Raw genomic sequence first — 13,804 nt, 5'->3', positions numbered from 1 at the left:
CAGCCCATGCCGGCAAAAAAGGTATGCCTCAGAACAAATGATCAGATTAAGTGTTTATATTTCATTGAACATTATTGTGGATCAGCAAGAACCTTTTACATCCATTTACTTCAATCAACAAATGATCATTTCAACCTTAGAACAGAAATAAACAATTATTCATCAAGAACAAAAACTAAAAAAAGTGCTGAATGAACTCTTTCAGTGGTACACTAGAAAAATATGATATTATAATGTAAGTAGACTTTCATGTTGGCTTGAGAAAGTCTAGCCTGACAGTCTGAAAGCAGTTTGAAGTGGTTTTAAAGTCTGAACGATTTTAGCATGAAGGTTTTGAGTCCATGCTGTCTCTCAGACACACAAACACACACATCACTATACAGTTGATAGGGTGTTCTTGTGTGCTTTCCAGGGTGTTGCTACATGGTTGCTAGGGTGTTCTGGGTGGTTGCTAGGCAGTTACTATACTGTTATGGGTGGAGATTCATGACACATCATTTTAAAAAGATGAATAAATGTACTTGTATTCTGATCTGATATTCAGACCGGCAGCACTCTTACTCGTGTGATCTGGATTAAACATGATGAAAGCAGGAAGATCCAGACCTACAGGAGTAACGATTACTGACTATTGACCGCTAAGATCCTCAGAGATCCATCATAACAGCTGAAGAATGGAAAGAGTGTGTGAGTGAAGGTGGTTGTGAATGTGTGTAGATGTGTGTTAGTTACAGGATCACAGAATGACACCGTTCCTCTGTCATAATCCAGATTCACTCTCACACGATCAAGTTTACGTTTAACAAGAAAACCGGAACCTACAGTCCATCCATATGTCACACACCAAACATCAGTGTCAAATAAATCCTGTCCCTTCCTCTGGTTTGATGCTGTAGTTACTCCAATAATCCAGTATTTACTCTCTTTAACCTCCACATCCCAGCAGTGTGTTCCTGAGTTAAACCCCTCTGAACCCAGAACACACTCATAATGGTCAAATCTCTCTGGATTATCAGGAAGAGGTCGTTTGTTCCCGTTGAATCTCACACTGGTCAGATCATCAGACAGGACGAGACGTGGATTCGCAGTGTTTGGATCCAGAATGACAGGAGCTGATGAGACACAATCAACAGATGCTTTTATTCTGATTTTCATATAATGATCAAGAGTGATTCAACACAGATTATTATGAATTATGACACTCGTCCTGTTGATCAAACACATCAGACATGTTCCTCTGATCACTGTCAGTGCTGTTATTAGTTTCACACTCATTTTATCATCAACTACAAACATTAAATGTGTGATTCAGACATTTGTGTCCATCAAGAGAAACTGATACTTTAGGAAAGTTAAAATAACAATAAATCAATGAGAGCTGATGAGATTTATAACTAGGTTTTCCTAAAAATGATGATCAAACAGACAGAAAAATCCAACAGACTGTCATTGAACAGTTTTGTCTCATTTGAACATTCCATCAATCTCCAAGTGACAAAAATTAAAATCTAAACAGACAGAATCCCATTAGACTCAATTAAACTAATCTATCTATCTATCTATCTATCTATCTATCTATCTATCTATCATGAAGCACCTTTAACTCTCCACCCATCCATCATTTCCAGCTCAGATCTTCTGCAGTCAGACTCACTGTTTTGGACGATGTCCTGCATCTTCTTCCAGACTCTGAACGGCAGGTTGCCCAAGTAATGTGGCACATGAATCAAAGCTCCAGAAGCCATCTGTGGATCCGGCTGTGAGCTCTGGACTCTGAAAGAACATTCAGGAGTCAGAACTGCAGTGGCTTTGGATCAGAACCAGAGAGACCAGAGACAGGAGCAGATCACTCACCTTTCCTTTGAGACTGGAAACTCCTGCAGAACAAACACACCATTTATCATCAAGAACTCAATCAATGAACCAATGATCAACCAATGATCTGAAATCAGACCTTCAGAAAGCAGACGTCATTGGCTTTCATCATCTCCTCCGTGTCTTTGATTGTGTGTGAAAGAGCTGAGATGTGTCTGTTCATCTCCTCCAGCTTCTCCTTCATCATCTGCTCCTTCTGCTCCTCTTCCTCCCTCAGTGCAGTGATTGTAGCTTCTTCTTCATCTCTGAGAAACTGATGAAGCTTCTCAAACTGCTGTTTAATCTGACGCTCTGTGTGCTCAGCTTGAGACTGAAATCAGATCACATTCACTTCAATCATCTCAATCGACACACATCAACACTTCACATCATTAATACCAGAGATAAACTCAGATACTGACATATAACGGATCCAGAAGCAGATTGATGCTCGACATTTACAGAAATAATAACTGGAATCCATTATATTAAATATATCAGATCATAAGTGTATATAGTGATCCTACAGCTGTGATGAAAATGACTCTGATTCTGTTTCCTCACCTTGATGTGTTGAACTGTTTTCTCAAACTCTCCTTTCATTTCTTCATTGTGTTGAAGTTTCTCTTGTAAGGACTTCAGTGTTGTATTGAGCTCCTCCTAGAATTGAACAAAAATACATAAAACACCAGATTTCAGTGAAGAGAAGACAGTGATATGATCAGATAATGCTGTGGAAAAGTATTTGGCCCATCCTGATTTCTTCTGTTTTTGTGAACATCTCAAACTAAACTGATTCAGAAATTAAAACCTACTATAAAACAAAGGCAGCTTGAGTGAACACAAAGTACAGATCGTAAATTACAATGTTATTTATTGAAGCAAAAGAGTTATCCAATACCAACTGGATCTGTGTGAAAATGTATTTGCGTAATGTAACATATTACTTTCCATAACAAGAAACTAAGTAACACAATTAGTTACTTTTTTAGGGAGCAGGGACATCACTGGAGGGGCAGAAGGTTGACTAATTATCCCTTTACACGTGAAACAAGACTCATTTGTCTTACCTTATATGATGAAACGACTTCACTGATGGGTCTGACTGTGTGATTGACATGTTTTTGTGAATTCATACACACTACACACACAGGCTGTTTGTCCTCCAGACAGAAGAGTTTGAGTTTCTCACTGTGTAAACTGCAGATCTCCTCAGATCCCGATGAACGTCTCTCATTTCTCTCCTTCAGGAACGACTCACACAAGTTTTTTAATGCAAGATTAGGAGGAGGTTATCTTTTGAGGATCTTCTCCTGCAGACAGGACACTCCTGAGTTTTCTTGGTTCTCCAGAACTGTTGAAGACACTCTTTACAGACACTGTGACTACATGATAGAAAAACAGGAGTCTTGAAGATTTCATAGCACACGGGACAAGAAAGTTCTTCTACAGATAGTGAAGCCATTTTCACTGCTTGAGCTCCAGCAATCTAAACTTTACTTTCACTTCCTGAACGACGGTTTAAAAAATAACCACAAGAATCACAAAGATCTGCTGTCTTTTTAGAAACAAATGTCTCAAAAATCCTGCTTTGAAGCATTTTTCTTCATTCTCCACTGATTGCTGATTCTTTATTGATTTTGTCGAAACATTAGAGTCAGATTGACAGAAATGTGGAAATGAGTCAGTCTCTTCTTGGTAAGTGTTGTAAGAGGGTGGAGTTTATGATCACATGGGTGTTTTCAAACAGATGACTCTATCAGGATTTCTTCAGGTTAAATATTAACAAAATGCATTCAAAATTAAATAGCAGAAAACTGAAAACATTTGATCAAAAAGAATATGAAAACACAAATATTGATCATAAAAACACTCAAGGCCCTTTCTTTTTGTGTTTTATGTATTGCTCTTCACAGCAACATCCCCAGTGTTAAATGAACACTTTTTACTGGAAAATGGCATCGTGTAAACGGCCCCTGAAGCAGTGTTGAATTAATGATAAGTGATTAATCAAATGATGACTGAGCATTAGTGATAAACACCTGCTGTTAACAAGCAGAATCACTGAAGGAAAGAGAAATAAAGAAAAGAGACGAGCAGAAACACAAGAACTACAAGTGACTTCCAGCCTCAGTCTTAAGCCATATTCACACTGTATGATTTATAGTCTTTTATGATTGTTGCTTGTCAGATCATATGAACATAATCCCCGCTGTAAGCCATGTCACACTGTGGGATCTCAGTTGTCATTAATATCAGACTGTACAGCATTAAATATCTAAAGATCTCAGCAGAGGAGGAATAAACAACACAAACAGAATTACCAGTTTCAAAACAGTTCGGCTTTATTTCTGTCACATGTCTGCAGAAGTTCTTATTGAGAATTAACCAAGGTTTAGATGTTTTATTAAAAATAATAGTTATATTTGAACCATTATTGTGATCAAGTGTTTGCTTTAGTTAGGCAGTTTGACTCTTGACTTTTTAACATTTCGCTAGAGAGGCCAATCTACTTCGAGTGTAACTACAACGAGCCAATGCACATTGGCATGCAATCATATGCATCAGCTGCTCGCCTCGCAGCGCGGGTATATAACGAGCAGCAGGTGCGTTGCATCTTCAGCTTTTCGCTTCGGAGCCGAACAGTGTTTGTTCCTGTTCTCTGCAAGCAAGTGTCTGCTAGAAGACGAGTCAAGCTTTTTGGTTGAACTTCTCTTTTTTTTTCGAGTGCGGGCGAACAGCACAACAGCGGGGTCGAAGTCCTCTCTTTATTTTCTGTTTTTTGTTTCGTTTGCCATTATAGAGCAAATAGCTGTTTTGACAGCGTCAGAAGGCTGTTCTCACGGCCGGTACGGTGCGCTTCGAGCGCTGAAAGCCGTTTTTACGGCTGGTAAGAGTGAGCGCCTTCAAAGAGAGAGAGAGCACACGACAGGCTGCACACAATCCCTGTCTGTGTTGCGGCGGCCGTTCCCCTGCGTGCTTCAGCACTCTAAAAGAGTAAAGTCCCTAAAAGAGCTTACACAAATAGAGCTTGCGTCTTTTTAAAGATGACATTCTATTTGTGTGTTTCTGGATGCGGTCGTTTCCTGTCCTCGATTGCAGCATCGGAGAGAGGGCTGTTATGCTCTGGAAATGAGGGTGATGCTGCCCACTGTAATGGTGTGTGCTTATGCTGACTCAGATTCAGAGTTTACAGCCATGCTTTCCCGGGTGTTCCGGATGTGCATGAAAAACTTGGCAGTATGGAGCTATATTGGTGCCGTAAACATGGAATGCCAAAAGTGCCAAAATCTGCATAAGTTTTTACTCTCTCACTACCCTTATGGGTGGGGTGGCTGTTCACAGACCACACCCACCCTGCATGTGAGGCCAAGGCACTCTTTATGCATGAGGGTAGTTCTGAGCCGGGGTTGAGCTGCGCTTGTTGACTAACCGTGATCAAAGTCACGGCGCAGGCCTTCGGCCAGACGATGTCCACCTCAGTGGTCCAGAAGCGCCCCCCGGCTTACCTTGCTGAGGTGCAAGAGGTCGTCAAGCTAAACGCTTTCTCAACACTCCCATCTCACAAGGTGGCCTTTTCGGTGACACTGTCGGGGACTGAGCCCAGCAGTTCTCCTCAGTTAGTGGCAGACCGGGAGCCTCCCCCAACAAACCATTGAGTTCCTCGTGGGCCCTCAGTCTGCTCGTCGCCAAGGGTGTCGTCCCCTGCAGAAAAAAAAAAAGTCCGGCCCAGTCCGCTCTACTGTGTCCGCTGCAGAAAGATGACACCTCCCGTCTCTGCTACTGTTTAAGTGATTAGTGAAAAATCACCCCTGAGACGGGTGACCCAGAGATGGGTGGGGCTGCTCTCCCCCCCCGGAGGAGGGCCGGGTGGTAAATCCTGTTGGTTGGGTTTGTTTCTGTTCTCCCGCTGGTCCAACAGCCAGCGGTACCCACATTTTCAAAAAGAGAGCAGTTCCTCCATCTCTGGGTCTGAAGAGGGCTCGGAGAGCAGTGGGAGGAGAAAAGCCTCACCACTCTCATCCCCCTCTTCCTTCGCCAGAGGGCAGCAGCGTGCAGTCGAGAAGGCAGCAAAGCCCCTCCTGCGCCCCCTGCCCAACCGTGGAACCAGGTAGGTGTTGCACAGCACACTCTGACCCCGCTTCGGGCCGCCTCGCAGAGAGAGCCTCCCGAGCTGCGTCCCTGTGTTCCACCTCGCTGCCTCACTGCGGGTACGCCTGCGGTCCCTTTGATCCCGCTTGTACGGTTTCTGTGAGCCTGGTTAGCGCTCCCAAGTCCGTCTCGCTGGCTCATTCGGACCATCGGGCTCGGCTATGCGATTCAGTTCGCCCGGCGTCCCCCCCAAGTTCAGGGGTGTCCACCTCACTGCAGTGAAGGCTGTCGATGCCCGTGTCTTGCGTGCGGAGATCGCGGTCCTACTGGCGAAGGACGCGATAGAGCCGGTCCCTCCAGCCGATATGAGGTCAGGGTTCTACAGTCCCTACTTCATTGTACCCAAGAAAAGCGGTGGGTTACGACCGATCCTGGATCTGCGAGTTTTGAATCAGAGCCTTCACAAGCTACCGTTCAAAATGCTCATGCAGAAATGCATTTTCGAGTGCATCCGTCCCCAGGATTGGTTTGCAGCGATCAACCTGAAGGACGCGTACTTTCATGTTCGATTCTTCCGCGACACAGGCCATTCCTGCATTTTTGCGTTCGAAGGTCGAGCATATCAGTACAGAGTCTTACCCTTCGGGCTGGCCTGTCTCCCCGCGTCTTCACGAAGGTCGTGGAGGGAGCCCTTGTTCCCATGAGAGAACAGGGTGTTCGCATCCTCAACTATCTCGACGACTGGCTCATTCTGGCACAGTCCTGGGATCAGTTGTGCGAACACAGGGATTTGGTGCTCAGACACCTCAGCCAGTTGGGTCTTCAGGTCAATTGGGAAAAGAGCAAACTCGCCCCGGTGCAGAGGATTTCTTTTCTCGGTATGGAGTTGGATTCGGTCGAACAGATAGCACGCCTCACAGAGGAACGTGCTCAGTCAGTGTTGAACTGCCTGAATACGTTCAACGGCAGGACAGCGGTTCCACTGAAATTTTTTCAGAGGCTCCTGGGGCATATGGCAGCCGCAGTGGCAGTAACCCTGCTCGGTCTGCTTCATATGAGACCGCTTCAACACTGGCTCCACGGCCGGGTCCCGAGATGGGCGTGGCAACGCGGCACGTTCCGGGTGGCAATCACTCAGGAGTGCCGCCAAACCTTCAGCCCGTGGTCGGACCCCTTGTTTCTTCGGGCTGGAGTACCCCTAGAGCAGGTGTCCCGGCATGCTGTGGTATTCACAGATGCCTCTGCCACAGGCTGGGGTGCCACGTACAACGGGCATGCAGTGTCAGGGGTTGGACGGGCCCCCATCTGCATTGGCACATCAACTGCCTCGAGTTGCTAGCGGTACGCCTTGCCCTGAGCCGCCTCAAAGGGCCGCTACGGGGCAAGCATGTACTGGTTTGTACAGACAACACTGCGACCGTTGCGTACATCAACCGCCAAGGTGGTCTACGCTCCCGTCGCATGTCGCAACTCGCCCGCCATCTCCTCCTCTGGAGTCAGAAGCATCTGAGGTCGCTTCGTGCCATTCATATTCCCGGTGTGCTCAACCGTGTGGCCGACGAGCTATCACGAGCTGCGCGGCCAGGAGAGTGGCGACTCCACCCCTAGGTGGTCCAGCTGATTTGGAGAGAGTTCAGAGAGGCTCAGGTAGACCTGTTTGCCTCACCAGAAACCTCCCATTGCCGGTTGTTTTACTCCCTGTCCGGGGGAACACTCGGAACAGACGCACTGGCGCACAGCTGGCCCCGGGGCCTTCGCAAATATGCGTTTCCCCCAGTGAGCCTACTTGCACAGACCCTGTGCAAAGTCAGGGAGGACGAGGAGCAGGTCCTGCTAGTTGCGCCCTATTGGCCCAACCGGACCTGGTTCCCAGAACTCTCACTCCTCGCGATAGCCCCTCCCTGGCCCATTCCTCTGAGGAAGGACCTTCTTTCTCAGAGAGGGGGCACTCTCTGGCACCCGCGTCCAGACCTCTGGAAACTCCATGTCTGGTCCCTGGAAGGAGGTTCTAGGAGACTTAGGTGACTTACTCCCCGAGGTACTTAACACCATCACTTCGGCACATGCACCGTCTACGAGACGGGCTTACGCCTTGAAGTGGAACCTGTTCGTCGAGTGGTGTTCTTCTCGTCGAGAGGACCCCCGAAGATGCTCGATCGGTGTCGTGCTTTCCTTCTTGCAGCAGGGGTTGGAGCGTAGGCTGTCCCCCTCCACCCTCAAAGTCCATACTGCTGCTATCTCCGCATATCATGACCACATAGATGGCAAGTCTGTTGGTCAGCACGACCTGGTCGTCAGGTTCCTTAGGGGGGCGAGGCGGTTGAATCCTCCTCGTCCTCCCTCCATACCCTCTTGGGACCTTGCTCTGGTGCTGAGAGCACTTCAGATTGCTCCCTTTGAGCCCTTGCAATCAGCAGACTTAAAGATTCTGTCTATGAAGACTTTGCTGCTGGTTGCATTGGCCTCCATCAAGAGGGTAGGGGACCTGCAGTCTTTTTCGGTCGACGAATCGTGCCTAGAGTTCGGGCCGGGTGATGGCCACGTGGTACTGAGACCTGGCTATGTGCCCAAGGTTCCTACCACTCCCTTCAGGGACCAGGTAGTGTGCCTGCAAGCGCTGCCCCCAGAGGAGGCAGACCCAGCCCTGGCTTTGCTCTGTCCAGTTCGCGCTTTGCGACTGTACATAGACAGAACTCAAAGCTTCAGGACCTCAGACCAGCTCTTTGTCTGTTACGGAGGCCAGCAGAAGGGAAAGGCTGTCTCCAAGCAGAGGATGGCCCACTGGATAGTGGATGCCATCGCCCTGGCTTACCAAGCTCAGGGCGTGCCCTGCCCGCTCAGGTTGCATGCGCACTCCACGAGAGGCGTCGCATCTTCCTGGGCGCTGGCTCGTGGCGCCTCGCTAACAGACATCTGTAGAGCTGCGGGCTGGGCAACACCTAACACGTTCGCTAGGTTCTATAGCCTTCGTGTCGAGCCGGTCTCCTCCCGTGTTCTCGCCTCAGGTCAGAGGCACGGAGAGGCCCCGGCTTAGTGTTGGCTTGCTGCGCTTACATGCGCTTTTTCTCCAGAGAGTCCCTACAAGGCAGACCCTGTTGAGTCCTCCAATCTCCCTTCGGCAGCCGACGTGGCGGAGCGTCTGGCGCTAGGCCTATACTCCGTTGTATCCTTGAGAACCGGGTTTAGGCTGGGTACCATATGTGTGACCCTACAGGGATCCCATATGTCTAGTTCCACGGTTGCTCCTAAACGAAGCCCGTGTCTTTCCCTCTGGGAGAACCCACCTCTCATCGAGTTGGAGTCACCCCAGTTCTTCCATATGTAGTACAGCCTACGGGTTAGTCCATATGTACTTCTCCACTCAACTCCTTCGGGAAGGATGTGGCTTCCGCAGCGTTCCTTTCCCAGCGGAAGGGTACGCTTTCCCAGCGTTATCCAATAGTCTCACTGAATGGGTTTTGGGGAACAGCAGTGATCGACACTCTCTGTGTTAGCCCTGTCCCACCGTTCGTAGGCAAGGGGGTTCAGGTGGCTTACAATAGAGCGCTGGAAGGGGGCAGCCCCGTGGCGCTTTGGTAGGGATTCCTATTCGTCGGTCTGTCCAACGTACGTCGAACGTGACCGACTGAATGGGAACGTCTCGGTTACAAAGGTAACCCTCATTCCCTGAAGGAGGGAACGGAGACGTACGTCCCGTCGCCACAGTCGCTGTACCCCGCTGATGCTGCCGCCTATCCGGTTCGGCTCCTCAGCGAAAACCTGAAGATGCAATGCACCTGCTGCTCGTTATATACCCGCGCTGCGAGGCGAGCAGCTGATGCATATGATTGCATGCCAATGTGCATTGGCTCGTTGTAGTTACACTCGAAGTAGATTGGCCTCTCTAGCGAGATTCCTATTCGTCGGCCTGTCCGACGTACGTCTCCGTTCCCTCCTTCAGGGAACGAGGGTTACCTTTGTAACCGAGACGTTTTTTATGGCAGAAAAACAAGAGAAAATCTTATGTTGGCTACTTATTGATGAAAAATATATAATCATCATGTAGTGACCTGATTAATTTATCTCATTCTATGATTATATGAATGGCATGTTATTAATTTCACATTATTGATTACAGTAGCCCTGTCATTCTTCAGCATGAGATGCAGCAGTGTTGTGACAATCTGAAGGATATTAAAACACGTTGTGCACAAATACAGTTTTGATCTACTTTATCTTTCAGGATCTATTCACTCAGAGCACAGTGTGAGCAGCGCCCCCTGCTGGCCTCACTAACACCTCTTCCAGCAGCAGCCTAGTCTTCCAGGAGTCTCCCATCCACTCCTGACCAGACTCAACCCTGCTTAACTTCAGTCTTGGCCTACAGGGTCATACAGCTCCTGCTCCTTTGCAGTTGATTTCATCTAAGGCTGTGGCTGGAAGTCAGTTGTAGTTCTTGTGTTTCTGTTCTTCTCTTTTTCTGTCTAAACATGTTGCTTCAGTTGATGGCCTTCTACTGTTATTTCCATTAGTGGCAAATGTTTGGCACCCTGTGCTGGCATGCATTTCACAATTTTTTGGTTACTGGGTAAGATCTTTCAGCCAACTTTGAGTTGTATTTAAATGTTGATTTGATTGAACAGAGCTGCAGTAATCAGGACTGGCTGTGTTTAGTTCAGCTGAACACCATTATGAAAAAAGTTTTATGGATTTGGGGAATTGTAGGAAACCCCCCATCGGCCCAAAAATGGAATCCGACGGCCTGGTCGAAGGTTAACGCGTGTATGTCTTTTCAGCACCCCTGTGAAGTTCACTTAATTTCACTTGTTTAATCCGACTCCAATTTCAAATGATTATTACTCTTAGGTTGTGTTTCCAATTAGAAATGAATCATTGGTTATGCATTAATTTAGATTGTTGATTATTCTGATTACTTTATATCTTCAATTATTCGTTCACTGTGGTCCCGATATCGCTTTAGAAAAGTCAGTTCGACCGACTGAGTGCTCTTCTCGGACACAAACTCGTCAGTTCTGACCATAAACATTGGATGCAGGGTAAATATCTACCTTTAAGTCGGTCGCGCTCTGCTTACTCGTAACAAAAAGCATAGTTTTTATATATTTACGAAAACTGCAACTTATTCAAGGCAGCGATAGTCAGAAATCGAAATGGACTTAATTGATGTGCCCTATGCTCCATCTATTAAACGATCAATCCTGAACACAGATTTGCGGTAATACCTTCGCTTTGATCTACTAGAAATAATGAATTAAGAATAATGCAGAATAAATCAAGAATAATATTTATTTGTCAAGTAAAATTGTATAATGCCAATTACATAAATAACCAATTAGAAGCCAATTCAGAAATCATAAATACATAACATCAGTTGCTCAAAGATGACTCTCAGAGTAACAATTGCATATACACACAGTGGTGGATTAGTGTTTTTAAGACACACGCCCATCACTGTATGGGGGTTTCTGGCTACAGAAGATCCCACATGGCTGCTTTGCACTTTACCTTATATACAGACCAGAACAAAAGGATTATAAATATTTACTACACCAACACCTGTTTTGGGGGAGAGGAGTGGGTTTTCACAAGAGACACCGCCCAAAAAGAGGACAGAATTCTCCTTAGTTTTCAATCTTCCTCATAATACCAGTGACTGCTGTGAAACTGAGACCATTTTACCAATCGCACTGAGACATTTAAAATGATACCAAACATGAAAGGAAAAAAAAAAATAGATATACAAGTTACATTATACATAGAATATAAACTTTTAGTGACTTGAGTCAGGGGGAAGGAGAGTTTGTGTGTGTCAGTTTAGGGCAAGGCGTTGTCCTATGCTATTTCTTTGAGATCTTCTCTCCAGATGAGTTTTATTGCTTTATTGCAGTTTTATCGCTTTATCTCAGTTATTGTCTTAGCAGGAAAATCAAGTCTTACAGAATTATATGGGAAAATATTTTTTAACACAGGCTCAAAGCTTCTTTTCTAAAAGAAAAATAACGTTTTCTTCTAAAAATAACGTGTTTTTCAAACTGTGTTTTGTGTTCACTCAGATTGCCTTTGTTTTATGGTTGATTTAGTTTGAATTTCTGAAACAATTTAGTGTGATATACATAAAAACAGAAGGATACTTTTTCAAAGCACTGCATATATCAGTAGATTATTTTCTCTAAATCAAATGTTAAAGTCTTGGTGTAAAGAACAGAAGCTGCTCTTTGTAAATAATTGGAATCTTTTCTGGGAGCGACCTTCCGTGCTGATGGCCTGAACCTCAGCAGAATCGGAGCAGATCTTCTGTCAGACAACATATCCAAGACAGAATTCCTTTTTGTGGCCCATAGATCATAGTAAGGGGGCAGTGATCTGTGAAAAGTGTGAATTTCCATCCATAGAAATACTGGCGGATTTTCCTGACCCCAAACACTAAGGCCAGAGCCTCGCGCTATAATCTGCACATAATTCTGTTCTGCCTTGCTAAGTGTGTGCGATGAAAGGCTATTCGCTTTTCTTCACCGCTGGGTAACGTGGGAAATGACGGCATTGATGCCATAAGGTGATGCATCGCATGCAAGTCGAAAGGAGTTCTGAGGGTCATAGTGTGTCAAGACATTTTGTGAGACCAGTTGTTCTTTTGCCTTTTTGAATGCAGCATCGCACACTCCAGACCACTGCCAGCATTTCCCTTTCCCTTGGGCGTTCAAAGGATTCGCTGTGGTTGCCAGATTGGGTATGTTATGTTTTTCACTATCATAACCTGTAGAAAACACTTGGAGCAACCCACATTCAAATAACACAGCCAACATTCACTTTTTCTGAATTAATTTTAAGGCAGGAACACACCAAGCCGACGGTTGGCCGTTGAACAGTTTTTGTTCATCGGCCGACTAAGTTTTCTCAGTGTGTTCCACACCGTCGGCTGAAGTTGGTCCTCGTTGGCTTTTTTCGGCCGATTCGACATGTCGGTCGTGCCATCTGGTCATTCTGATTGGGCTTGGTGTGTTCCTGCCTTTAAAGAACACAACTACTAATAATTACAAATGGCAGTGCCACCTGCAGGCACAATGAGGGAATAGCAGTATTACATACATAACACCACCCAGGTGTTTCTCGCCTACTCTTTTATGAATACTGAGGATTCAGACATACTATTCGTTCACCTACTGCTTTTTGCTACTAAACAGTTTCGAACGCAGTCAGTGATGAAGGTCAGATCTGATTCCCCTGATTCACTGAACCATTTCAACGGCTTCGTGTCCAGAGGATGAATCATCTTGGGTCATTTTGTTATTGACTCAAACTCATGACTGAAAAAAAAGATTAATTTCACATTTTATTACATTTTGACTACTTTATTGGCATGATGGTTTTACTGCTTTTAGTTTCTCAGTCTTTGTGCTGATGTTTGTTGAGTGTCCAGCAGGTTGGATTCATCTCGCATATGCTGGTGAGTAGTTCATTTCAGGTTTAATTTACATGAACACTATTCTTTTTGAAACGCTGAACAGTTTTATTGTGAGATGTAGGTCAGTGCTATGATTATTTTTTCCCTCTCAAATACAAAATCATTCACTTTTACGTTCAGTAATCAATCATTAATCATTACGTTCAATGATTAATTTGAGAGTAGAATAACATAGCCTCACACAAATTCATCAAAAAAATTATTTTAGTGATTATTTTGATGACTTTGTGCGAGGCTATGTTATTCTACTCTCAAATTAATCATTTTAATTACGTTTTGAGTTAGTTTGACGTTTGCATTGTTGCGAGAGTGTTAGCATAAATGAAATACGCATTGTTTTTTAACAAACTTGGATCCCAAACCCGAGTTTCGAATCAGTTTCACTTCATTCCTGAA

The 13,804-nt window shown here is 45.4% G+C and overlaps 1 pseudogene; it reads right to left on the bottom strand.

The window, feature by feature from the left end:
• Nucleotides 1-41: 41 nt before the first annotated feature.
• Nucleotides 42-3,544, bottom strand: LOC127508154 (E3 ubiquitin-protein ligase TRIM39-like; annotated as a pseudogene).
• Between the last annotated feature and the right edge of the window lie 10,260 nt (nt 3,545-13,804).

The sequence above is a fragment of the Ctenopharyngodon idella genome, chromosome 3, assembly GCF_019924925.1.
Source record: "Ctenopharyngodon idella isolate HZGC_01 chromosome 3, HZGC01, whole genome shotgun sequence".
Classification (NCBI taxonomy): domain Eukaryota; kingdom Metazoa; phylum Chordata; class Actinopteri; order Cypriniformes; family Xenocyprididae; genus Ctenopharyngodon; species Ctenopharyngodon idella.
Note: the sequence above shows the minus strand (reverse complement) of the source record. Positions and strands in the feature narration are given on the sequence as shown.